Source organism: Corvus hawaiiensis, chromosome 13, assembly GCF_020740725.1.
Source record: "Corvus hawaiiensis isolate bCorHaw1 chromosome 13, bCorHaw1.pri.cur, whole genome shotgun sequence".
In the NCBI taxonomy this organism is placed as follows: Eukaryota; Metazoa; Chordata; class Aves; order Passeriformes; family Corvidae; genus Corvus; species Corvus hawaiiensis.
In genome coordinates, this window is record NC_063225.1 from 8,351,176 (window position 1) to 8,378,172 (window position 26,997).

Consider the following 26,997-nt stretch of genomic DNA (forward strand, 5'->3'; position numbering starts at 1 on the left):
CTAGGACAAGCAGCTGTGCAGCCCCTTGAGGCTATGAGCCATGGGGAAACTCCAGGGCTCTGGAAGAGGAAAACAGCCCCAGATGCCTCAGCTGAAGGGGACAATCAGAGGTATAGCCGCTCCCTGCAGCCGCCAGGAGCCTGAACTAGTGGGGCCAGGTTTTCAGAGAATCACATGATGGTTTGGGTTCAAAGGGACCTTAAAGATCATCTTCTTCCAACCCCTGTCATGGTCAGGGCACCTTCCATGAGACCAGCTTGCTCAAAGCCCAGTCCAACCTCTCCCTGAACACCTCCAGGAACTTGTTCTACCCTCGCAGTAAAGATTTTCTTCCATATATCTAATCTAACCCTGCTGTCTTTCAGTTTAAAGCCATTCCCCCTTGTCCTGTCACTCCATGCTCATGTCAAAAGTCCCTCTCAGCTCTCATGGAGTCCCTTTAGGCATCAAAAGGTGCTGTGAGGTCTCCTCAGAGCCTTCTCCTCTCCAGGCTGAACAACCCCAGCTCTCTCAACCTGTCTCCATAGCGGAGGTGTTCCAGCTCTTGGTTCATCTTCATGGCCTCCTCTGGACTCACTCCAAAAGGTCCCTATCCTTCTTATCCTGGGGGTCTCACAGCTGGATGCAGAACTCCTGGTGGAGTGTCACAAGAGTTCACCCTGGCACACAAAAATGGAGACATTCCAAATCAGCGCCCACCTGGTGACTCACTGGAAGGTGCTGGTGCAGCCCCATGTACGAACAACCAATGCTGGCCACTGGGTTTCTGGTGCTGATGTGTGCTACATTCATCATAGTGAGAAATTCATGTGTCCACGTCCTTGGACGCATTGCTCAGACACCAATCCGCCTTGCATTAAGTACTGGGGGACACGTGAGACCCCTCCATCAGCACGTGTCACATGCTCCAATGTGCACATCCATACGCACTGCTGCGCGGACACTGCGTGCAACAGCTGTCTTCTCAGCCGCAGACAAAAACTTGCTAATTAATGTTTGTTAAAATTAATATTTTTTCCAGTCAGGATTAGTCACACTTGAAGCATCCTGAGCTTCCAGTAGGCTGTCTTAATTAAAGTTTTATCTGCCACTTAATGGAAGAATTATTACCAATTTTGATCACTCTGTTTTTCTTTTAGATAACAGCAGTGCTGTATCAGGCTTTGTGTCCCTGTATAAAAAGCAAAATTTCTTTCAGATTTCAAAGGCAGGCTGATTTATTTTGCAATATTCTACTGCATCCTGGGGTGTCTTGGATCCAATGCTCTCACCCCACGTAGTGCAGAAACCACGCAAACAGGTGTTCCCACAAAAGGAAAGGACACTTTCCAAGACAGATATTTTTATGGAAAGCAATACCATTTGCACAGACTGCTTCAGACAATTTCAACAGCAAAAAGCCATCAAAGTACTGCTTTTAGTGACAACTGAAGGTTCTTTCTTTTTTTTAATCAAATAATAATTCAGTAACACTGATTTCCCTAATGTATGGTCTATTGCCCTTATACAAGTCTGGAATAATAGCACCATCAGGAATGGAATTCAATCTGGAGTCATTAAGGAGCAGCTGAGATCCAAATTCCCCAATCAGTAACATTTTGTTCCAGATTGCAAAACTTCTTATTAGAACACAAACACTCTTTTTACAAGAAGAGTTTAAATGAGTTGTTAGTGATGTCTTCACAGAGAGAGATGGAGAATTTATTTGTACGTCACAAAGAACCTCTTCCTCTCTTTAAAAGCACCAGTTGTTTTAATTTAAACTATTATCAAAAGTTTCTTGCCCCGAGTCTGGTTTTGGATGTACAACTGTACAGCATCTCTTTATCAGTGTAGGTATTCAATGGCATAAAGACCATGCACTGGAGTGAGACAGATCCTTATATTGCTTCCCTCAAGTTGCTAGAATTAATCCAGATTTACACGCCACTCATCTGTAAGGGATGGTTAGTGCCTAATTCTTTCCTCATAACCATGGAGTCAATTCCAGCTGCAGGGAAGACAGGATGCTCTACATATTTTAATTGAAAAGAATGGATTGGTAAACCAAAATTCTCCCTTTTTCAATCACAGATTCAGAGCTGGATCGAGTGACAATATGTCCAAGAAACTGCAGCGTCACCAGCATAGTGGCCTAAGTAAGGAATGCTTTGGTGGCACTTCTAAGCATTTCTTTTTCTCTTAAAAAAAAAAAAATAGCAGCCAATCTTCCTCTTGTGCCAGACTGATGTCAGGAAACACAGAAATCTACAGAATTCTCTTTAAAGTATTTTGGCAGCATGCAGCAGAGCTTAAATAGGATCAGCTCTTTCCTGACAGGTCACAGTATGCTGACTAAGTTTAGTTACACTTTATGATTTCAAAGGCTTCTCCCCTAAAGATACTCCCCTCTCTCCTCTGTTGTTTTTTTAACAGAGCAATGATCAAAGTGCTTTTCAAAATGCTATTCATTACTACTTTGAGCTAAAAAATGAAACCTAAAGTGATTCCAAGCAGCATTTCATTTTAATTTAAGTGTTGCATAAATTTTGCACGACTGCTCAGCTTCCTCCATTCAACCACTACAGAAAATAAAGAGTTATTTAAAATACGTGGGATATGTGAATAGTTTCTTAGTGTGAAATTATACCATGTACAAGCCAAAAGCTGAAGACATGCCCAAGAGCTTTAAAATGCCCAAGAACTTTAAACCAACACAAGGGTGCTGGGTACCATGAAGAATCAAGGCAACAAGATACAAGTGAAACAAAGTCATCACCTTTGATTTAATTGCTATCATTTTAGTCAAGCTGTGAGTTATATGGAACAAAGTTTAAGAAATTGGAGAGCTTTATTGCAACTGAAAGGGAGCAAGAGGAATATTTCTGCCACTCGCACAAAGTATCTCAAGCAAGTAACGTGAAATGTAGCCTTGTGCAGGACTTAGCAGAGATGAAAAGCACTTTAGTCTCCACAGCAAGTTTATATTTTTATAGCGTTATCTAAAATACCCACTCCATGCAAACTCCATTCTTACCTTGGGAGGAAAAGCCAAGCTCTTTCTGCCAGGATTTAAGCATACTGTTCCTGGGAAGTGTATGTTTTCCATGCTCAGACTGCCAAACCTCCTGCACCAGCACTCATTACATGGTCCAGTGAGACTTAAGGGCAATCTACTTTCCCCAAAAAACAGACCTTTTGCTCATTTCGCCATTTTTTCTGAAATATAGGGCTTCTCCAGGGGACCGACTTCATCCTCTAAATAGGTAGTATATAATGACATAATATTCTAGGCACAGTGTCTGCAAAGGTACACCCACCCCATGTGAAAGGCTGTTACCAAAAAACATTGCCATCTCTCTGCTATCCTTGGAAAAAAGTGAAGGGGAAAAACACATTAAGTGTTAGAGTATAGAAGAGGGAGCCACTGGCATTTGTGCTGTTGATTCTCCCCAGTTTGAGGGCCAAGAAATTAATGCATTCATCTTGTCTTGAACGCCGGCCTTCCCTCATGTTATTCATACAACTTAACTCTGGCTGCCTCCTCCTCATCCCTCCTGCTTTGCCTCATGCTTCTCAAAAGGCATTTCTCTGCACGGCACATCAGAAACTAAAAATCTAAGTTGCTATCTTACTTCCAAACCAAGCTGTTGTCAGCATTAAACCTACACAATGCATTACAATATAATCCATTTACAGGGTTTCTTATCATGCAAATAACTCAAGGTGCCTCACAATAAAATAAAAAGGAGGAGAGGAATAAACCTCAGCCATTGGAACACACAAAAAGGAAACCTTGAAATTTACTTTTGAACACACTAATGGCTCTTTTCTCCCAGTGAGGCATGAAGAGGGACAGGGTGGAGGATTTGACCAAGGAATTCCTATTAGCATTTGATGGGACTTAAACGCGCAAATCCACCCCAAGATTACTGGGAGACTGGACTCCTTAAAAGGAGAAACTTCCTTCATATCTTGAAGAGAGGAGACTCATAAAGACACAAATGTTAGAGGAAACCTTGGTCACCAAAAGATCATCTTGTTGGCCTCCTAAGAGGAGTAAGATCTGAATTATCTGATTCAGGGCACAAACCATGAAAGTTCCCTATAACAAAGCAGCAGAAATAGTGTTTAAAAGTGAGTGTTCATCTTTGGAGCATTCAGGAAGGAAATAAGGAGGACTGGAGCACCTCAACCATTAGGAGATAATGGAAAGCATAGAATTCAGTGTAGAATGGAAAGCCTGTGGATATCCTGGCAGAGTTGAACAATTCTTTCTGCTCCCAAAAAAAAAAATCTTCCACAACCCTAATATATCCAGCATCCAAAGTTTGCTGTATTTTTTTAATTAGTGGGCATTAACACAGCATCAGAACCATCGTTCAGCTAACATCCATCTATCACATTCTAATTTTACTGAGGAATGTATAAGCTATTTCCAAATCTATACAAGCAGCCATTTTAGAATACTTTTATTATGCACCAATATTTGCTCTACTCCTGGAGCTCTTTGCAGCCAGCCTTGCCTACAAGCTGGGTTAAATCTACAGACAAATTAACAGAAATTTAAATTGCAATTTTACTTTTTTAACACCATTCCCTTTCTTTCAAGGTCAAAATAGCCATGGTTTCTGTGTTGCTGAACATTGGCTCTACTCAGACTTGAGTGATCTTTTTCTTCAGGATTTCCATTTCTACATTCATTCCCACAGATTTAAATCCAGAGTAATACTTAAATAGTGAATGATTTTCCACATCTCTAAATGCTATCAGATATTTTCCTATGGCCCAGGCTAAGCAATAATGAACTCCTAATGTTACTTTAAGAAATAAAAGGCTAAAGTAAAAATGCAATTTAAATTGGAAAGCACTGTGTTGTTTGACTTCTCCTCCTTCAAAGTAAAAAGGCCAATTTATTTGCCATTTGAAGAGGATGAAAGCCTTTCTAAGACACTATTTCCCCTTCATCTATCATATATTGCTGGACATGTATGGCACCCATGGTTTGTGAGAGCCCTTCCTGGGGGATCATAGCTAATTTCAGAAGACACAGAGGGATATGTATCATCTGCCTTTCCAAGATCAGAATCAGGTCTGCCTTGGTAAGCTACGCTTTAGCTTGGAGAGAGTTTTTATGGCTGAGTTATAAAAACCCTGGAAACAGGGGAGTTTATGACAGAACCACTGACAGACCCTTAACTATGGCAGTATTCATGGTTACCACTACAAGACAGGCATTATGTTGGAGGGCAGTAAAGTTAAACCTGCCCATAGGGCATTCCCAAATGTTAACTGCTGGTGCATATAGTAAAATTTTTAGCACAGGTGCACTCTCCAAATAAACTTGACTTCCAGAAACCCCCTTTAAAAAAAAAATAGAAAGAAAAAAAAAAGGTTTTCATCTGTGCCACTGGAAACATTTCTATAGTTGTGAACAACTACATTTGATTAAAATCTGTCAGATTTATCTTCTTAGCAGGAGGGAAGAAATATGTGTTTCCCTCCGAAAGGAAATCAATGTGTCCTTATGACAGATGCAGAGTGAAAACAGGGATGGTGTCTCTTCAAAAGGGGAGGGAGGAAGAACAGGTGACCCACTGGATGTGACCATTAGCTGCTGGCATAATCATTGTGAGGAAATGCCCTGTTCAGATCCTATATTCTGCATTTATAGGACTGGTTTATAGTCACTGACCCAACAGTTATTACTCAAACTCTGAAGGCACAACATCTTCAGTGCTGAGGCTCTGTGATTTTTTGTCCTCTTCCTGTTTCTTAATTATCACACCTTAATGAAATCTCATGAAATTAGATTCTCATGACTTTTCCTTTACTCTTATTACTACTGCTAGAGATTAACCAGTTTCTTTAAAACAGCAGAATAAAAGCAAATTAATTTTACTCTAAATAACACAGGATTTTGTATTTTGGCATGCTGGTTGATAGAGTGGCCAAAACAAATATTCTCATTGAGACAATGTATTACTGAAATTGAAAAAAAGTATTAACTGAAAGAGTGAAATGGAGCTTGATTAAAAGGAGTGACTTAACGCCCTTATCAGACTATCTGACCTTAACAAATGCATTATCAGCTTGGATCATGACATCATCCAGAGTTACCAAACAAAATGGTTTAAAGAAAAATCTAGTTATAAATATGCTACCCCTATGCTGGAAAGCTTAGAAGCTAAAGAGAGGACATGGAAGAAATAAGTAATGATTGCACCTCTGAGCAACTGCACTGCAGGAAGATGAAACAACTTGCTCAGTAAGACAGATTTTTGGCAGAGAAGGAGTACAACCTGTATATCCCAAATGCCAGATCATAGTCTTAAGTAGAAAAACACATTCTCCTTTTGAAATTATTTTAAATTTAACCAAGCAAAACCACCACAGCTTTTAATGCCAAGTGATATTCAGAACCATTCCTTGCTCTGCACAAAGTCCTTTTAGCAAGGTTCTGCCAAAGGAATCAGTAACTTCATGTGCATCTCCAGCAAGGGCACACAGATTTTTAGACAGGCTTTGAGAAGGTTTCAATGCTTTAAACTGAGTTGATGTAAATGTGATGGTTACAAGAGTAAATACTCAGTTTTCAGAGTGGGGGAAGTTACTGAGCAGGGCCCCCCAGGAGTCTGTCACCAACTATGCTGATCAAATACGTGTAAGTGATAGAGAATTATCCAACACTATCCAAGCTAAAATATCTCACCATACTAAGTGCCAGAGTACTAGAAAAACAGGAGAAATTCAATATCACTGGGAGGAGAGTAATAAAAGTGCAATACAGACACACACAGAGGCTGTAGATGCACCTGTGCCAGAAAGATCTCAGTGATTGTGAATAATTCACTGTAAAGCATCTATTCAGTGCCCCGCACAAGGGAAAATAAGATAGAAGAATATGAGTAGAGAATGAAAATGTAGAAAATATCCTCATGCCATGTATAAATCCACAGTAGTTCTGGTCACTCTGACTCAAAAGAGATGCAGAAAATTATAACACCTTCCTGCTTCTTTTAAGTAAAGGATATCTGAAAAAGAAAAAGAGAACACAATGTCTGACCTATAAAACCTGGAATAGAGAAGGTAAGAAGGGAATGATTATTCACTCTTTTTCATAATATGATATAGGGCACCTGCTACAAGGAAGTATTTTTCTCCTCAGTGTGAATTCAATGATGGAACTCATTTTCAAAAATCTTGGAGACAACAAAAGAATATATGGATTTTAAAAACCATGAAACTTCACTGAGTAATATTAAACATCAGCTTTGGATGTCTTTTAACTGCTGATTTTGAAATCAGGAAGGTACAGAGTTGTCTTTCCAATAATCTTTCCCTAATCTGTCACAGACTATGGCTAGGTCAGGTTTTACTTTGGTTTGACACAAATTGCAGTTAATAGTATCATGAACTTTATTATGAAATTTTCATATAGTACATAAAATTGTGCTAATAAAATCTGTAGATGACAGGAAGAATTATTATTTCAGCAAGCAGTGGGAGAGGATGAGGTTCTGGTTCAGGGCAGTCTGCTATGCTGTATTTACTGCAATATAGCTAAACAGCAAAAATCAGGGAACAAGGCTACTTTTATAGATTGGGAAACTGTCTCAAAACATTTGAACCTGAAGTATTTAATCTCCACCTCTACTCAGCATAACGAGGCCAAAACTATCTGGAGTCCAGAGCTAGAATGAAAAAAAAAAAGAGAGATTCAAGTAGAAACAAGGAAATTATCTGCTCTGACAAAAACTGGTAATTCAAATCACTTGACAGCTGGGTCTGACTTTACTTTCAAAAGGGAGCCATAACAAAGTAAGACCATAGGAGAACAAAATAATCTAGGTACTAGAAACAAGCACTGCTGTGCAACATGTAAACTCAAATTCTTCAGTTGAACAAAAAGGGAGGAAGAGGACTTGATTTCTCAGCAATAGGACCTGTGTGTAGGGAGAATATCGGATAACATGGGGCATTTGACCTTGCTGCCAACAATATGACAAGGTGCAAAAATGGAAACAGGGATTACAGAAACTCAGCTTTGAAGTAAGATGCAGTTTCCCAGAACTGCAAACTGCTAAACTTTGAGACCATTTGGCTTGGACAACATGGAATTTATCTTCTTCATCGTCTGACTTGGAACATCCAGCCATTTATACACCCTCCTGCTTGAGAGGATATGGAGAAAGGAGGAGGATCTTTATGCAAGTGAGAGAAATACAAATGCTCAACATCTATAAACCAGAGCCTTTCTCTTACCACTCTGAGAATCTGGAGCTTTGCCTTGTCCCCTTTTATTAACCTTGTAGTCCAACATTAGGAAAATATTTATGCTTCAGTGTCCCAAGCATTAGACAGGTACTTGCAATGTCAAGAATAATTCTCACACCTTGATGTGTAACTCAGCTTCTGGTCTTGCTTTAGTGCAGTATTTTTTTCCCTAGGCTACATCCAGGGTTTTGCAATGCTGGATATGAAATGCTGAAGAGGTGATCAAAGTCTGGGGGGGCAATGAAGAGGTCTCACCAGTGATAGGTGGTGTCTGTTCTTGTCATATTCAGGATTGCGCTGATCACCAGTTTCAGATCTGAGAAGGAAATTAGGCCAGATCAGATTATCAGGGACAGTGAGAGGATTCTTACTGTGCTGGAATACCCAGATATATTACAGCCAGTTTCTCTAGACTTTAGTATTACCTTGCTACGACCCATTCTGTGCCGACACTTAATATTTGAGGAACAAGAAAGGGCAGACCAGAGGGGGAAAAATGTACAGAGTTTTAAATAGGTTGCAATCTCTGGTCTTATCATAGGTAATTTGTAGTATTTAATAGCCCTGATATACTGGAGGTCACATGAAATCATTTAGAAGTCCTGTCTGGATTCAATTTCTAAGAATGTATTAATCTCTGCCTGGCATGGGAAAGATAATGGCATTTCCTTCAGTAGAGCCTCGGTCGGTGCCAAGAGCAGGAGCCCGACTGTCATCGAATCAGCCAGTGAAAACAAGAGGGGCATTTGGTTGTTTATTTATTGAGTCATTCCAACTTGATATTGGCTTTATGCCACTGCATATAAGTTCAGAGATAAAAAGTTATTCCTAACAATAGCAGGACAATCCATTTCTCCCCATCTCAGTACAGAAATCCAGTGCTAAACTAAATCCAACCCCAGATATGCAGGTAACCTGAATCTCGACTTTCACAAGGGAGAAAAGGTTCAGGAGACAAGTTGGGACAAATCCAGTGAAGGGTCATAAAGGCGCAATGAGCCAGATCCCTGCATAAACCTTTTGCTGTCTTTCAACAGCCCAGTGCAGATCTGAACTTGGAAAGGTCCAAAGGAAACTATTTAAACCCAGGTCTCAGAATGCAAAGTGAGCTGGTGGGATTGCTGGGGAGCCTGAAGTGGCATTTTTTTATAGAGCAAACAATATAAAGTAAATAAAGGAGAATGACAGCCCTCCGTGTACTCTAAAAGAAGACTAAAAGCCCCACTGGTGTGTGCTGCTTGTCAGAGGATACAGGCACAAAATGCAAGCATGTTAAAAGCCTCTAGCCTGGAAAAACCTTTTTTTTTTCCTTCTTCTTTAAAGTAATGAAATGGTTCAACAACCTTCTGAAAAGGTGAAAAATCTTGCCTGTTTACATTTGTAAGAGAAGCCTGAATTACCTGCCTTTCCCTTTAAGCATTTTCAGATACAAATCAAACACAGATGGCCCATTATGTTTATGACCTCACTGTCAATTGCTCTAGATAGTGCATGCATTAATTATTGAAATATTTTCATAGTATACAACTTTTTAGTGTTCACATTGTCACAGATAATTTCAACTTTCTGATTAGGAGATATAAACAGCGTTATGTATGAGAATTAATCTCTCGAATGCCATAAAAGTCACAAATATACTGGGGGGGAAGGGAGGTTTTATATATATATATATAAATATATAATGAATCCAGCCAAAAAAAAATTTTAAAAATAAAATAAAAAAAATTGGCTTCAGTCCTGAAAGTCAACATTATGTTAACATTCCCTGCCATACATAAATGATGCCAAAACCTATTACAATTGCAGTAAATTTTGATTACTGGAGTTGTTTGTTATTTATGTCCAGAAGATAAAGATAATATTGGGAATAGCCCTCTTCTTTTCTGCTTATAAATTACATCCATAAAATACTGTGGTTTTTAGCTGGTAAAAAACTTGATTGAGGTTTTCAGCTTGGGTCTATTCTGCTTCAAGAAAACCACCTTTGGCAAGTGAGCAGGTAGTCGCATTTATTTTAATTCTCATTTACTTTCATTAGTAAAAATTGAGCAGCTCTAGACCAAGTCCAGAGAATTCTACAGAGGAACAAACAGCTCCTAGGGGTGGCAAAGTGACCATTTTCAGAGTAAGGTCATTAAAAACACCAGTTTCACCAGAAACTGTCCATTGACACATGCTTGGTAATCACTATATCTTTTTAAAAAATTAAAGTAAAAAATTAACCTTGAATTCCAATACTATTTTTCCCTCCCAAAAAACTGCATTCATATTATGATAAACTTTTCTAGGTAGCATCTGGCTTCCTCCAGCAGAGAAGAATGGAATTTTTTATCCTAGTTGCTATTTAAAAGGAAAGAAGGTCTCCTGGAGATTAAGGTTGCAAAAGCATGTCTACATAGAAAAAAACTTTTCAGTTTCTTTTACTTCTACTTCTCTTGCCTTAGTATCTCTGCAAGGCAAAACTAGAGGGGAAACCCCAAATTTATGGGGTGAAGAATTCAATGAGTTAATCCCCCCCAAAATGTTCCAGATGAGCAAACAGAAAACATGCCTTTTTAATATTTCTATTTTCAGCAAACCCCTCCAATCAGCTGATGGCATCCAAAAGAGCAAAGGTAGAATGAGGAGGGGGGAAGGAAGAGAATGAAACATCTCATAGAAGTAGCCCAAGGGAGAAATAAGTTCATGACTAGCACATTTACACCTTCCTTGATTTATTTAAGGTACAAGAATAGTGTAATATGACCTGTTTGCTACCCTAACAAGCATTTCTATTTGCAGCAGATCAAGTCCAGACCCACTTCTTGTGGCACAGGCACCTCTCACAGCCCTTCAGGAGACCATGAGCACAGACCTGAGCCCTCTGCAGCACCCCACAAGCATGGGGGACGAAGAGCAGCTGAAGTAGAAGGAAAAACCCTATACCCCTCCTTTTTAACCAAATATTGTGGTGAAGCAGCATTCTCTCTTTTAATCATGGCCCCCAACTTCACACAGTCTCCACCTGTAATTTTTCAGCCTAAGTGGTTTTTGGGTTCTCATAGACCCCAGATTTGTTTCCCCACCCCAAGGAAGAACCACTCCTGACAGCAGAGCATTTTCTCAGTACTTCCATGAAACCCTCCTAAACAAATATTCCCCCTCCCCTCATGTCACTCTCCTCAAAGATGTCTGTTGTAGATTCTCTGATAGCCAAAATAATAGAGAAAGAGAAACTGGCAAATAAAAGCCTACATTTTCCAAGACACCCCTTGTCTCATGATGGAGATTTCTAAGTCCTGCAAGGTCCCAGAATTCCTTTAGTCCAATTTATATGCAGGCCCCAACTCTCTATAAATTTCCTTAATACAACTTCTTCCCTTGGTGGGTTCTGTGCATTGTTAGAAGGGAATTGGGAAGGAAAAAAGAGGTTTGCATCTAGGTAGAAGTTTTTCTGACCTTGAAGGAAGGAAAGATGTAGGTTTTCCATGCTCCTCTTTCTATGCAAAGTTGCTCTTAATCCATCCTGCTGATTTTATTGATTCTGAAATTGTTAGCACTAGGTTTTGCTAGAGCTGAGAAACAGGAGAAGAATTAGATTTCTTTATTCATTGTCGGTCTTCTTTTATTCTGTAGAGGATCGTTATGGTTTTTCTATGGCTTGAAGTGCTGAACCTCACACTTGTGATCATTTCAAATGGATGGTCCCTACCAACTCTTTCAGAACTAGTGCTTATGAGATAGTTAATATTAACCCTTTTTCTTTCCTTTTTTTGCTTCTAAACAGAAAGCAGAGGCCAGGTGAAGCTTCTGTCCTGGTAGATAACTAGGAAGTTTACTGTTTAACTATCATTTTACAGCAGCAAACCTTTCCTGCTTTTTTTCCCTTATATACTCTGAGAAAAAGTGGATGTTCAGGAAAGGACAGACCCTACTGGAACAGGTTTGGGGCTGATGGAGGCAGGCTGGCTGTGCAAACAGAACTTTAGGGATTTATGATGATCAGTTTTTCAAGCATTAGGAAAGCCTGAGAGCACATTATTTTTAAATGAGTTATATATTTAGCACTATGCCCACTATTCTTTCAGTTCTAATTTTAGAGGGCAGGGGACAACTCTGGCACTATTGTAGCCTTGTCTAAATTTAATATAGTTGAGCAGCTGATGATTATCAGAGAGATTGGCTTTTTGCTCCTTCAGGAATTTTTCACTCAGGAAAAAAAATCACTGTGTAGTACTCTGCTTGGGGTATTGTACAAGCTGTTGTAGTACGTGAGAAGAAAGTGTGCTCTGAAATAGTCTTTTAAGCCTCATCTCTTACTCCAGATGGGGATTTTAGATATAGGAGAAGGGGATGAGGTTGGTTTGGTCAAGGTTTTCCTTTCCGTTCTTTAGAAAGAGCAGTACCTCGTGCTGTCATGTACCAGTAGAGCAGATCTTTCCCAACTCCTTCTGAGTACAGATGCAACTGAATACAGAACAGGGCTCAGGAACTTCCAGCTCACCCTTTGTCCTGCGGAAGGGGTGAGGAGCGTTGTTCCCAACATCTTGCCCACTGCCAAAAAGTCAGGTGGTCCATCCAGAGCCATGGGTTGTAGACCAGAAGAGAAACTTTTGTAATCCTTCAGCTCAGTCTCCCCGAAATCCCCTAGTCCCAGTCATGGGTAAGTGTGACTTTTGAGTGGGCTGCAAGACAGACCAGACCTTGTGTTGTCTTTCTTGCTATGACCTTAGTGAGCAGTGTCATCTCAAGCAGTGTCTCTGAATTTGGCACATGATATGCCAGTCATAGTTTATGGAAACAGGGGCATGGTGCAGGGAGGGTGTTTAAGTGTTTGCAAGTGACTAAAGGCAACATTCACAAACACTTTAGTATTAGAGGCAAGCTCAATCTGCATAACTCTACACAGTGTCAAAGACTCATTCGAGACAAAGGATGTTTAAGGAAAATCACTCTAAAAAGAGGCCTTGCAACTTCCTATAAATATTAGGCTTTCTGCCTTCCTTCTGAAATATATTAGCAGCCTCAAGAGGGATTATTGATGCTGGCAAGTTTAAACAGCCCTCAGAAGTTCCTGACAATGTGTACAGCATTCGATTTTTGCATATGGTTCCCCCCGCATGCACTGGAGTGTTTTGAGGTTGGGGTGACTGCAGGTCTCCGAGAAAGCAAGATTGATAAAGCAAAGCAATCGGAGTTATTTCCTATGCATGAAATTGATTAAATGCTTCACTAAATGGCTTATAAATTTGGCTCTCATATTTCTGTCACCCACTGCAAAGATTACAGAAACTCCGTCTATAACCATGTTGTATACAATACCAAATTACAAAAGGTTGTAAAAACTAATGTTTTGTTTAAAATTTTGAGCAGGACCATATGCCTTCGGTGACCTTGAGTAAGCTATTTTAATTCAAAACATTTTAAAGAGTAGACGAGAAGGAAAAAAATCCATCTGCATAACAAAACTGAACTAACAGAATTTAATACTTAGGATGCTGCATATCATTTTTTACTTCTTGCTAGAAAAAATGTCGAATCCCCTTCTACCAGAGTATTCTAATTTTGTAGCTACTAAATGTACACGGCATGAAACCTAGAAGCTCAGGTTTCCCCAGACTGAATTTGCTTTTCTTATTTTATGAACTCTGTTATCAAATCTACCTGGGAACTTACATGGCCCCCTCTACTCATGTGCTTCAGGCACCGGTGTTTTCCTGACCTCATCAAACCCTTTAAAGTGAAGCTTTATTGATTTTTGCCTTAGCTTAGAGTTTCATTACCTCCCAAAACAGGGTGAAAAACAGAGCCACAGGAACACTGAGGTTGTCTAGATGCCAAAATGAGTGTAGTTTGCACCCAAATCTGCTTGTTTCCCTTTCATGTGAGACAGCTGTAGGACTTCCTAGAGTTTGTGCACTGGTACAGCTCTGTGAGCATTGTCAGCTGCTGAGATCTACTGGTACAACATTATCCTGACTGTGCTCAGCCATGTGCAGTGTCCTGCACACATTTGACAACAGCTGCTGCTGCTGCTCGCACTCAGTTGTGCTCTTGGTCCAGAGCAGGATAAACTTTGGGGTATCTGAGTCTTCTGTTATTTTAAAATTTTGTGCTGGCTTATGCCTTGGCTGTCCTTGTGTAAGCACCTGGCCTGGAAACCTAAGGTCTTCCAAAGTGTCTAATTGTGGATGTGCCCAATGTCAGATTAGACAAAGCTTGGAGCAACTTGGTCTAGTGGAAAGTTCCCTGCCCACAGAAGGGGAGTTGGAACAAGATGATCTCGAAGGTTCCAACCCAAATCATTCAGTGATTCTATGACTGTAGGAAAGGACATTACTTAGAAAGTTACAGCTATATAGTTAGCCACACTAAAATAGGTAGATTGCTTTATAAATCCAATACCCCCTGAACTTCTGACATCACAAATAAAATTTTACAGGATCTTTTTTACATGGAGCTCCATTTTGCAGAGGAGAAAAGTTCAGCAGGCACGTTGCCTTTGCCCAGTTTCACAGTGCAAGTCCTTTGGCAAAACTTGAGGCTGAGCTCTGGCTCTTCTGCTCCCCAGTGCTCCAAAAGCTCAACCATTCCCTCCTCAACTCTACAACTAGAGACCTTAAGTGATTAAATGTAAGTACTGAAGCGAAGCTCATAGCAAGCAAGAGTGAATTGGCATGAAATGCAAACATAAGCATGAGAAAACCATCCATGTTTTAACCATAAATGCCTGTTTTCTACAGGAAAAGCTATGTTCTCCCATAACATTTACAAGCCATCTTGTCCCCTGCAAGGATTAACATTTGGCATCGAAACACTGATCTGGCAAAGGGCTGCCAGTAACGTAATCTTTTTTACAACCAACAACATGCTTAAAGACTTGACAGACTTGACCTCTGCCCATTGCTAATCCCTAACTTTCTTGCCCATTGAGATGTACACCGTTAAAGAGATGGCACCGAATGTATAGCAAACAGCTTAAGTGATGGAAAAACAAGAGCTGCCCAGGGAAAAGCATTGAGCAGAGGGAAATCCAACTGTGGCTTACCCAGCCTGGCTGGGAGTTTGACCCCACGGTGGGTAGAGGTGCCTGCTCAGTTATACATTTGTGGAGACTTTGTTGCTGCCCAGATGGGAGAACGCACCTTTTGGCAAGGGAGGATGCAATGTATTTGCTTGGATTACTGGAGAGCCCAAACTGTAATCAGACTTTTTGTGCTCAGACAGTCTGAACAGTCCCTGTTCCCAAAGGATAAAACTAAACAAAGTAGATGAAACTCATACATGGAAAAATGAGATATAAAGAGACCTTATATTTTACTGAACCAGTTTCTCACCTCCCAGTTCAGGCATCTGGTAAAAAAACCAGAGTGGTAGATTTACATTATATTCACAGAAAATAGCAGTCAATCCAAAAAGATTCCAGCTGTCTTTTCTTTCATTTGTGTGACAACCAGTCCTGGGACACATGCCAGCTCCTCAGATATTGCTACTCCACAGTCTAGTTATTTTAACTTCTGGCAACTGGTTATTTGACCTCTTGGTGGCTTGTCATTTTAGTATCACTTTCTCTATGTGGATAATCTAGTGGGAATCCCTCCTTTATAAGGCAACAGTCTATACGTGGTAATTGGCCAGAACACTGAAGTATTGTGCTGTTAAGTCCAGTCTTGAACTACAGCTGAGGAGCTGTGGCTGGGAAGCACAAAAAGTGTGTTACAGTGCCTTGTTCATGAATTAGTGGTCGTCAGACACTGGGAGAAAACTAATTTTTTCTATGCCGTGTGTTATATATCAACTTTGGATCACTCCATAAAGCCATGTGATAGCAACCTCCTTCTCCTGGATGAGCACAGCCCAGGCTCCAAAGGACACACAAGGAGGAGATTCGAGCAGCATCACCCTCAGCTTTCACTGGCTTGAGAATGCTGAGTTAGATCACTTTGGTGGGAGAAACCAGCCAGGTGTAAGGACTGATCTATCTCAGAAAAGCCTTATGTCTGTAGACAGTCTCATCTTCTGATGCTGTACTCAGTGAAAAAGCATGCAAATAAAAGAAGCGGCCATATATCTTTAATTTGAGGTGATATTCCTTTGTCCACCTTGAGCAATCAAAGCACAGCCATAGATTTTTCCGGTAGTCTGGGAATGGGATCTTAGAAAATGGTGTACTCAGTCTGACATGAACTTAAATAGGTTTCAGAATAATCCATTATGCATCAAGTGTTTAATTGACATAATTAATATTTTTAAGGGGAGCCATTTACATTGTAAGTTCTATACACATTATTTACAATTTCAACAGTAACAGTTAATGCTCTGTGACAAACTATATTGTTTCCAGCTTGTTATCCATTCATAACAAGGTCAATCTATTACCATTATTTTTGTGAATGTAGCTGTTACCTTGAGGCAAAAAGTTAATTGTAAATTACAGAGGAGGGATTATTGAGTTGGTTTTTTTAAACTGTATTCACTGCAATGTATGGTAATGGTGCTATTTTTATGAAACATTTACATTTAAAAGCATTTTGTTATTCATATCACACATGCTGGACAAATTCAGTTTTAAACTTTTCAAGAACTTGCTCAATGGGAAGGGAAGAGCCATTTGGAAGGATCCAGCTGAACACTTCATAACCATTGCAGTTAAAACCAGATGCAGACTCATCTATTTTTCCCCTTTGTCTGAGGCTGGTCCCTCTGCCATCACCATTCAACACAACTCTGAGAAGTGCTTAGTGCTCTGAGCAGCAGGAGCAGATTTGATTGTAATTTAAGGTAACATCACAAAAGTGATCTGTAAGAGATGTATCTTCAGATTTTATTCAGACCCTGACACACAGCAAGTACTCAGGGCCACTCTGATGCCTGAACTCTTCTCCTCCCTACTTCTGCACAATTTCTACTGCATGCGTTGGTGCTCTGGCAGACAGAGTTAAATTTTATATTTACACCCTGCCTTGTTTCCTCCCACCTGAGCAAAAGTCAAAGGGTCTGTGGCATTGCTGCTTCCCAGATAGTAGTAAAATTGTCATTCAGAGACTACACAGAAAAGGATGGAGAACCATCATAAAACCTGTCTTTCCCACATCATTTTAACAATGCATCTCAGGGCAAACCCATGAGCTTTCCTTTAGATCATGGACTTGTCCATCTTAATGGAGAGCTGACACCATTTAACTCCAATCTAGATCTGCCTGCAACATTTATCTCCACTTCAGTTTTCTTCTATATTGTATTCAGAATTAGATGACTTTTATAATCCCATTCTATTCTGGCTTCAATTAAAATACTGTCATTTTATCTTCACAATCACTTCCAGAATAAGAGAAGACAAACTCATAAACACTGAATATTTTGAGCACACTAAAGAATGTCAGAGACTGATCAGATGCAGAAATGCATTTCCAGTCACACAGAAATAAAGAAGCGTGTTAGAGTTTTATCTTCCTTTCTCTACTTAAGAATAGGCAGGTGAGAGTTGTTGGGATATTTCCTTAACCAACCCATAAGAGATGTGTTCTAAATTCTCAGTGATGAAATTTGTGTAGTGTGCTGGGGGTGTTTGGGTGAAATTTTATGGAGAAAAATTGAAGTCTGTTAGAATCCATTGCTCCAACACTCAGTTGCTCACTTGAAAAAATCTATTCCTTTCTTCCTCAAGTCCTAATGAAAAATAAATTTGTTAGGCTTGTGTCTTATATTTAAAATGTTTAATGTGCTATATCAGACCAGGGTTATTTCTACCTCATGCTCTCAGAAACTTCAAGGCATCATCAGGTATTAGCATACCAAGCTTGGAACGGGTTAATTAACATTATTTCTGTGGTCTCCTTTGCTGGTAGCATGTTCAAAGTGCACAGAGCTCAGAACATGTGCATTCTTCATCCAATAACTTGTCCAGTAATTGGTATATTGATTGCTAATGTCATCATGTTTTAGTATATATAAACCCTCTCACTCTATCACACAGCCGCCAACAATCCAAGAAGTCATTGTTTATTCATTGTAACTCCCAAACTGGCCGTGTCAGATTCTGCTTCAGGCCTTGCTGATAAAAATCAGCAGATGATTGGGCACACACATTCTTGACATGGCTGACCCATGACATCTTAGGGCCAGCAGGGAGCCTGTCATTATGCGTACAATACTCTTCTTTCTTCCCCCTTATCTATTCCCAGATGACTTTGAGATTTTTATTAACTCATTAATGACTGAAGATGTCATTAAAGAAAGTGGGGGGGTGGAGGAGAAGGACGTTTTGTTTGTTTGTTTAAACGTGGGGAGCAGCAAGCCATTGGCTCCACTTGGAGAAAGATGAGGAGCCTCCAAGACAAAGCTGAAGTATATCCAGAGGAAAAGATCATTAGCTCATTAGGATGACTAAAGCCAAGCTTTGGACAGAGAAAATTATATTAGGTCATATTCCAAACAGAACTAAAGAGGGAGGGATTAATTTCTCCACAAAAGTAGCAAAAAAAGGCTGATCAGGTTTATTTAGCAGAATCAGGAGCCCTTACTAGCACATGAGGATATGTCCCTGGCACTGCCTGGCTGTTCAAACACTTCAGTATTCACTCAGAAGGAGTTTTGTGTTCAGCGTGGGCATTTTATGATGCCTTTTAAAGTGTGTCACTTTACACAGAGAAATAGTATCTGGTTTTAGGATTTTTTTAGATTTTCTTGTATATATGTCCGTTCAAAGGACATTGAAGATCATTAGATAGTAATCACACCTGAAGTTTTTTCAGGTTCTTTTTTTTATCCTAAGTTTGTGAATTCTGTCTGTAAATGTAGAAAACTATTGCATATATAGTTTTGCATATTTTTACTATATGGTCAGAATTTTACTACATTCAAATATATATATTTAAAGCAGAATTCTCATGTGAGTCTGTTGACAGCCTATTTCTGACCCTACAGCACTCAGTCATGAAAATTACCCTAAATTCAGGATAAACAGCTAGTCCCACCTTGTAGATTTTTCTTCCACTTGAAAATGTCGCTTATATTTCTTAATTTCTCTATGAAACAATCTGATATTTTTATTGGAAGCTGGATTCATCTGACAATGAAAGTCACCTTTCTCCTCCCGAAATTTGTGTGTTTCCTATCATTAGAGTCCTGTCGGCTTAGAACCAAGGACTTAATATTTTAAAGACTGCAATTATTTTATTTTAATGGTTGCCATTTGTGGGTTGACTGAGGAATAGTGAACATTTTCCTTTCCTGGGCAGCTGCCCTCCATATGGCTCTTGATCTCAACCTAGAAAACTCTGATGTGATTCTGTGATTCCAGTGGTTCTGGGTGCTAAAGTGACACAGAGCTCAGTGTCATGTGCCTTGGCTGGCCCTTAATAGTCCTTGTTTCCATGTCTATCTGCTTGACGAGGTGAGTGGAAGAAAGATGAGCCTGTTTCCCAAAGGGAGCTGCAAGTATTGGTATAAGATAATGGAATAAGCTCCATAGATAGGAGCTGTGAGTTACTGCAAGCAACTCGAACAAGAATCTGCTTATTCCATCACATAAACTACAGATAATGGTCTGGCAATCAGATGTATCAATCTGATCTCTTAGACTGAGTACAGTCAGTTTTAGTACTCCTAATAGGAGCTAAATTAAAATAATTTAATTAAACCACATTTTTTGTGACAACTCTCCATTCTCTCCACTCAATAGATGATCAGATCACCTGGGTCATAGGGCAAACATTTATTCTCAGGAATAATGATAATATTTGCTGTGTCCTGAGTCCTTGTGAAGACAGTGGACATTTTCTGCAGTATTATATGTCATTTCTGGTTTGCTTCTTTAAGAGCAATTTCTATTCTTCTTTTGTCTCCCGATAATTAACAGAATATTGTTTGTATTGTAGTGGGAGCTGGAGTTCTCCATCAAAGGTCAGGGACTTGTGCAAGATGCTGTCTGGGGCTTTAAAAAACTGCACATACATATATCTTTATATATCTATATTCTCCAAAGGAACACAGATGGGTTTGAAAAAGGAAAAAAAATGGCAAGCATTTGCTGGCCTAATCAGCTATGCCCTGATTAATCAAGGTGTGTCATTTCCCAAATGCACCTTTCTGAGAGGAAGTTTTCCTTTCTCCTCCCTTGCTGACATCCAGGCTCTCTTCCACAGTGTACCAGAGTGGGAACCTGTGATGAATCTTGGGATAATGGACTGTTGCTTTGACAAACTACTCCTAGTGAAACACGTGCCTGTCTTGGCGACAATAATAGCAAAGTGCTGATTTTGTGGAAGAAATAGAGGCTTTGAGGGCTACAGCGCCAGACTTTGAGTCTATAAATTGCTGGCCTGGGATGTTAGATGCCTTTTAATATTTTCAAACATCCAGTAGAGTAATGAAAGAACTGTAGGACTACCCTGATGTAAGACCTCGGGAGAGTTGTTTTCAGAGATCATGGAAGCTCACAACTTGTTTAAGAACATGAAGTCCTATCCAAGTAATAGCTGGAAATAAGTTGCTTGATTTTTCTATCCCTAAAGACAAATTCTTGTAATAGCAAAAGTGTAAAATCCAACAAAGAGAGGCTTGATACTTTCAGATACTCCAGCCACTTCACAGTGGAAAAAAAAAAGACAGACTGACAGTGAAACTATTTGGGGTAAATAATGAGGACAGACTTCTCAGAAATAAACTGGCATGGATTTGGCCATGAGATGTCAGATTCATAACTTGGGAAATGAAAGCCTCTATATAGTAGAGAGCAGGCCCTAGCCCAGCAGTGGCAATTCAGCGTTCTGAGCCACAGGGATTTCTTTATAAGCAGTGGTATATTAAATGTGGGATCGGGTAGGCCAAAAGGACAGCAGTAAAACAGACAATGTGCAGTGACCAAAAATGAGCTGAAGCCAGACACTAATTACTTCACAGTAATTTTGTTTTCCTGTAGAGTGACTAATATTGCTTGCTCCTGGAAGGTAAATGTCTTCCCTATCACTTAGGTTTTACATCTACTACAGTTTTTTTTTGTTTAAGTGAAACTGGGGAGAAAGCAGCTTTTGTTTATTTATCTGATTTTGTACCATTTTCAATGTGAAGATGAGGGGTGGATTGTTACACTGTGCACATAGCTGGAGTGGGCTGAGGAAGAGCACTTTTAGACGGGCCTAGGTCAACAAAACAGATTCATCCATCACATCTGCCAGAGTGAAAAGATAGTTGTCTGGATGCTCGGTCAATCCGAGACCTTTCTGCTGAGTCAACTGACAAGATTGCAGATACTTGTGACAATGAGGACACTTATCCACTGGTAAGTGGACTGAAGACCACCAACACATTTGGCGGTGGGTCTTCAGCTTGGGAAGCTCTAAACTCTTGAACACCAACGTTTGCAGCCCTCCTCTCCTTATTGCCTGAGAATCGTTACCACAAACTAAGATGGAATAAGATGAAAGAACAAAAGGAAGGGATTCTGAGGTGCTGATGGTGGAAGGTGAGAGAGTCAGTAGAAAGTACAGTAAAGAAACCCATGACAAGTCATGATAAATGGGTCGTTATAAAATTCATGTTTAGGCTGCACCAGTCTGGGGATAATGCCATTCGTCATGGCAACACTGGGGCACTAATGAGCCCTCATTGCATATTCATGGCTTTGGTGCCTCTCTCCTCTCTCTGCCTCCCTCCCACCCCGAACCAATGCCTGGTAAATATCTCCACCTCAAGCTGAAACTCGACTTAGGATGCTTTTTTTTTTTTTTTTATTTGTTATGTTGCAGCAATTACACTGTAAAAGTGCTGCACAAGATTGATTGCTCTGATCTGTAGTTCAATTGTAAATTAGAATACACATCCCCCTGGGGACACACGGCCCCTATTTGTGATTAAGAAAAAAGCCCCATAATAGACTAATAGCTAAAGTTCTCTCTCTTTTACTTTCAGGCAATTAGCTTGATGAAATGGCCTCTTTTTGTGTACCCTGGAAGTGTAAACCGATATCATAATGAAGTATATGATGTTTATTCTATTATTTTCACCTTGCCATGTATGCAGGAATGCATAAATAATGGCTGCTTTGTCTAGTACATTTACTGATTCAGAAGTAAACTCTGTCTTAAAGATGCAGCATGTGATCCCATAGCCTTCTGTTAAGCTGGACACTGTGACTAGTCCCTATAAAAATTCATATTCTGCCCAAAAAAGTTGGAGACCATTTTTAGCCAGGTGATTAAATACTGTTTGCAAGACACTTTCATTTATGACAAACCTTAATTGGAAAATCCTTTTAATAACCTTGTGAGGAAAACAAGGTATGTCCATTTTACAGAAAGGGAAACTGAGGGACAGATGTTGAATGCACTACACAAGCCCACACAGGACCTTAATAAGTGCTTAAGAAATTCTACCTCCTTGAAGGTTTTTTCAGGCTTTTTTCCTCTCTCTCTGTAAAGTGTTATTAATGCTGTCCTGGATGGGTCATGGAGTGGCTCTGACCTTAGTCTTCCTCAAGGACCTACAACTCCACGGTGTCACGGTTGCCTTCATCCCCCTGTGACACATATGGCTAAAGCTCTTTCACCTGAATCCAAGGTGGATATGGTCGTGCCCATATTCAGTATCATGTGTTGGATGTTGGCTTTCCCAAGGCTCAATTTGAGCTGTCAGTCTGAGCAAATGAGTGATGTTGTGCAACAGTGCTCTAACACAGGGATGGTGTTCGTGCAGTTGAGCTCCAGATAAATATCTGGGAAGAAAACTGCCATGTGATGATAGCTCTGGGCATATCTGCCTGGTGAGGAAAGGTGCCTCTGCATTAGCCTTTCACTTTGGCCCAGGAGTGCACTTTTGAAGAGAATAGTCCAAATGACCCTGCTTACCCTGTCCCACCAGGCCAGGCAGCTTGGCAGCATGCAAACGGAATTCTTTCGTGTGGAATTAAAGCAGGTGATGTGGTCTAGGAGCTCCAGCAGCTAACGGAATTCAGTCTACAGGAGCATGCTAGGGCTAGTCTGAGTAAACCTCTGCCATGCAGTGACCTGGGGTCAGTCCTCAGAACACAGTGTAGACAGACCTTTCTTTGCCTATTTGCTGAGTGGAGCGGGGTTCCTATCCAAGAAGTTATGACAAACTTGGATAATACGGCAGGGAGGACATGTGAAATGGCTTGAAAATCGTGCCTGAGGAAATGTACTGCTTTATGTATAACCCCATCAGTTTGCCTGCAACAGAAATGTCTCCATTTAGTTTAAATTCTGTGTGAGAGGGGTTCCGTAGGGGAATAAAACTGAGCTTGGAAACATTTTGCTAAGAAGCACTACCAGTGCAAACCTTCAAAGGGTAACTCTGTACATGGCTACAAAACCATATTCTGTTTAAACTTGTTCATCATTGTCTTCTTGCATGACAGCCCTGGCATTTAAAATATGTTAGAGGTGACACAATACTTTCACCTGGTGCAGACATATATCACTGGAAGGATGTTCTCATAAACAAAGTGCTGCAGGCTATGATCTTATCATTCTCCTCTTCCTTCTTCTCAGCTCAGTTCAATGACAAACACGTATTTCTCTTCTTTGCTCCAGTTTCTGCTCTACAGGAGCCTGGTGTTGGAGCAACAGGTGATGTTGCAAATCAGGAATGACAAGCGTTGGTGGTGGCCTGGTGAGGGGAAGCATCAGAGGGGGCAGAAAACAAATGACACAAATTTTATCCTGGTTCAGCTGGTGCAACTCCATGGCAAGAGCAGAAGTGCTCTCGCGTGCGTGCCTGCACACGCGTGGGTTTTTCGAGGAAGACAAAGCAAATTAGAGCGTTCATGTGTAATTAGCTGACTATTAGTGTGGTTCAGCCAAGGCAATAGGCAGACAGTTAACTTGAAGATAGCTCGCAGATAAAAGGGCTGAGAAGGGTGTTGTGGAGAAAGCTGAAGGTAATAGTTCAGAAGATAAAATCCTGACAAATTGAGCAGGCATCTCAGAACGTTCTTTACCCACACCATTAGCACAGTGAAGCTACACAGGCCTTCCCTCTCTCCCCTACAAAGCTTAACCCTTCATGGCATCTGGGGCTCTTTGTCCTTGGATAGCTCACTTCTATTTTATTTGAGAATTCTAATTTTCTGTTTAAACACATTAGTTTGGACTAAAACTGAAATTTCCTGCTTGTGCTTCCTGCCCTCCTTCTCGTGCCGTGTGAAACAGAGATTATTACTCCTGTAGAGGCTGGAATGCCTCCAGCTCTTTATCTGAGAGTTTGGGTGACCAGGTCTAGTAAAAACGCTATCATTAAGCATCACACCTGGGGAGAAACCAAAAGTGTGTCCGAGTTCAAGTCTTTGCAACTTCTGTGAAAATGTGGGTGTTTTAGTAAATCTCTGTGCTAAATGAAAATGTCATTATAATTTTCTCTCATTTTATACCTGACAGGGAAGTGCTTTTTCTGTCCTTTGGGAGTTTTCAAGATTCCTTTTTTTTTTCAGCTAATTCTGTGGCTAACCAATAAGCTGCTAAAGAGTGAAAAATCTAACTGAGCCATTTGCTTCAGTAGTTTCAAAATATTTCAATTTTTTACTTTCACTTACAAATTAAAAATCAAAATCAAAATATTTTTCAAAGCAAATATATGTTCACTTTTAGAACAATATGTATTGGGACAATTGCAATTATTTTGAAAAATCTTTAACATCTTTTTCTTAGCTGAGATGCTTCATGTAAACTGTTTTATTCAATCCCAACCTTTTTGCTTGTTTGGCATTTCCCAGCACAGAGTTTTCATGGAAAACTCTAGACATAATTCACTTTTATGATCAATTCAGTGTATGTTGGGGATGACTTCTGGGAAAGAATAATTGAGAATTTCATGCTGAGTTGATCCAGCACTGAAATTCTCAAATACTGCTGAAATTATCCATACTTCTGATTATCCAGTCATGAAAAACTTATATTTCTCAAAGGTCATTAAGCCTATGGCCCCTTCCATTCCTCTCAAGTAGAATTGATTAAAAGTTTTTCTGTTGAAGAAAAGGTTAATCATATGTTTTGCACAGCTTGTGCACTATTTCTTTGTCAGTGTGTAAACTCTCTAGAAAGACTGTTAGAACTTTTTCTTGCAAGGAAAATGCACTCAGATGAGATGTTCTTCTTTTCTGTCATGCCAAACACAGAATTCACCAAATAGACAGGAAAACCTTCACCACTGGTGGGGGTAAAGCCATACTCACTGAAGAACATGCTATTTTTGCAGGCAATAAATCACCTCTCAGCATACAGTTAGCAAATTTTGCTTCATAGTTATTCTTTAACCCCCAAAGAAAATTCCCACTGCTACTTTTAATGCTTGTTTGTCCAAGCCTTGTGTAAGCATTTGTCACGAGCGAAATTTGGAGTAAACTCTCTACAGAAGAAATGTGGAATCAAGAGTGGGCAAGATTTCGTTGGTGTTTCTTTTCATCTTGAAGGAGGGAACCTTCTACTGTAGATCTCAAGTGATGCTCAAGAGGAACATGCAGGTACAAGGAGGAGAGCCAAGAGCCTGCCACTCGAGAGAAACCCTGGGGACAGTGTCAAGGTAAGGGCCCTCACCAGCCACTCAGCAAATGCTTTCTTTGTGACTTTTGCTGCCCTCTTACCTTCTGCCCACGACCTGTCATTTTCTTCATCCCACTTTGCACAATGACAGGAAAGCCTGAGGTTTTACACAGGTTTCTGGAGAGAGGAGCAAGCTTTCAAACAACTGTTTACCTTGCCTAAAATCAGCAGCTGGGTTACACCAGAGATCCTGCAAGCCCCTCACCATCTCCTCTGAGGAGCAGCTGAGGGAACCTGGGGTGTTCAGCCTGGAGAAAAGGAGGCTCAGGGAGGACCTTATCACTCTCTACAACTCTCTGACAGGAGGTTGTAGCCAGGTATGGGCCGGTCTCTTCTCCCAGGTAACAAGTGACAGAACAAGAAGAGACCTCAAGTTGCACCAGGGGAGGTTTATGTTGGATATTAGGGAAAATTTCATCACTGAGAGGGTGATCTAGCATTTGAACAGGCTGTTCAGAGAAGCAGTGCAGTCATTATCCCTGGAGGTGTTCAAAAAATGTGTGGATGTGGCTCTCAGGAACATGGTTTAGTGGTGGACCTGGCAGTGTTGGGTTAATGGTTGAACTTGATGATCTTAGAGGTCTTTTCCAACCTTAATGATTCCATGATTCTATGACCCCTGTGGCAGAAACCCCCAGCAGATATACAGAAAAATGTCAGAAGTCAAATTAATTCTTCTCATGAGGTATTTTCCCCATTCCTATCACTCAGTGCATTAGAGACTGGCAATGGAAGTTGCATAAAACAAGAATGTTTACTGGTATGTAATGTTTTAAGTTGATAATATTTTTCATATTCTTTTGGCAGAAATTCCTGCAATTTAATTAACTAATTGTGCTGCATGAAAAAATTTTGTTCACTTTAAACCTCTTTTGCTCCTTGTATTAACATAGTCTATAAATATTCACGTCCTAAGAACATTCTTCGTGACATTTGCCATGATATAAACCTCAGCCATCTCCTTCCAAAGAGTTCTAAATTTATCTAGTTTATCCTTGCATGGAAGCAGATACATACAATTACTGACAAGACAACCACTATCAAACCCAACTGTTGTTACTGAGACTGAAATGCTTCCAAAAATTAATTATTTAAAATAATCCAAACGGTGCAAATATCCAAAGATCAAGCAGATCTATAAAACTTGCCTGTAGCAAAATCATGCAATTAGAATCATGCTCATAAGTGTTGCAGTCTTAAAACATTA

The 26,997-nt window shown here is 40.1% G+C and overlaps 1 long non-coding RNA gene across 2 annotated transcripts in view; it reads right to left on the bottom strand.

Annotated features, from left to right (window-relative positions):
• Positions 1-363: 363 nt before the first annotated feature.
• LOC125332930 overlaps positions 364-26,997 on the bottom strand; it is a 62,387-nt gene continuing 35,753 nt past the window's right edge. Inside the window, exon 6 of one of the 2 annotated variants that reach the window (XR_007206682.1) lies at positions 364-659. This is a non-coding gene — a long non-coding RNA (uncharacterized LOC125332930). Of the gene's footprint in view, positions 660-2,212; positions 8,573-26,997 lie in introns of those variants that run through there. The other variant, XR_007206681.1, reaches the window with a different exon arrangement.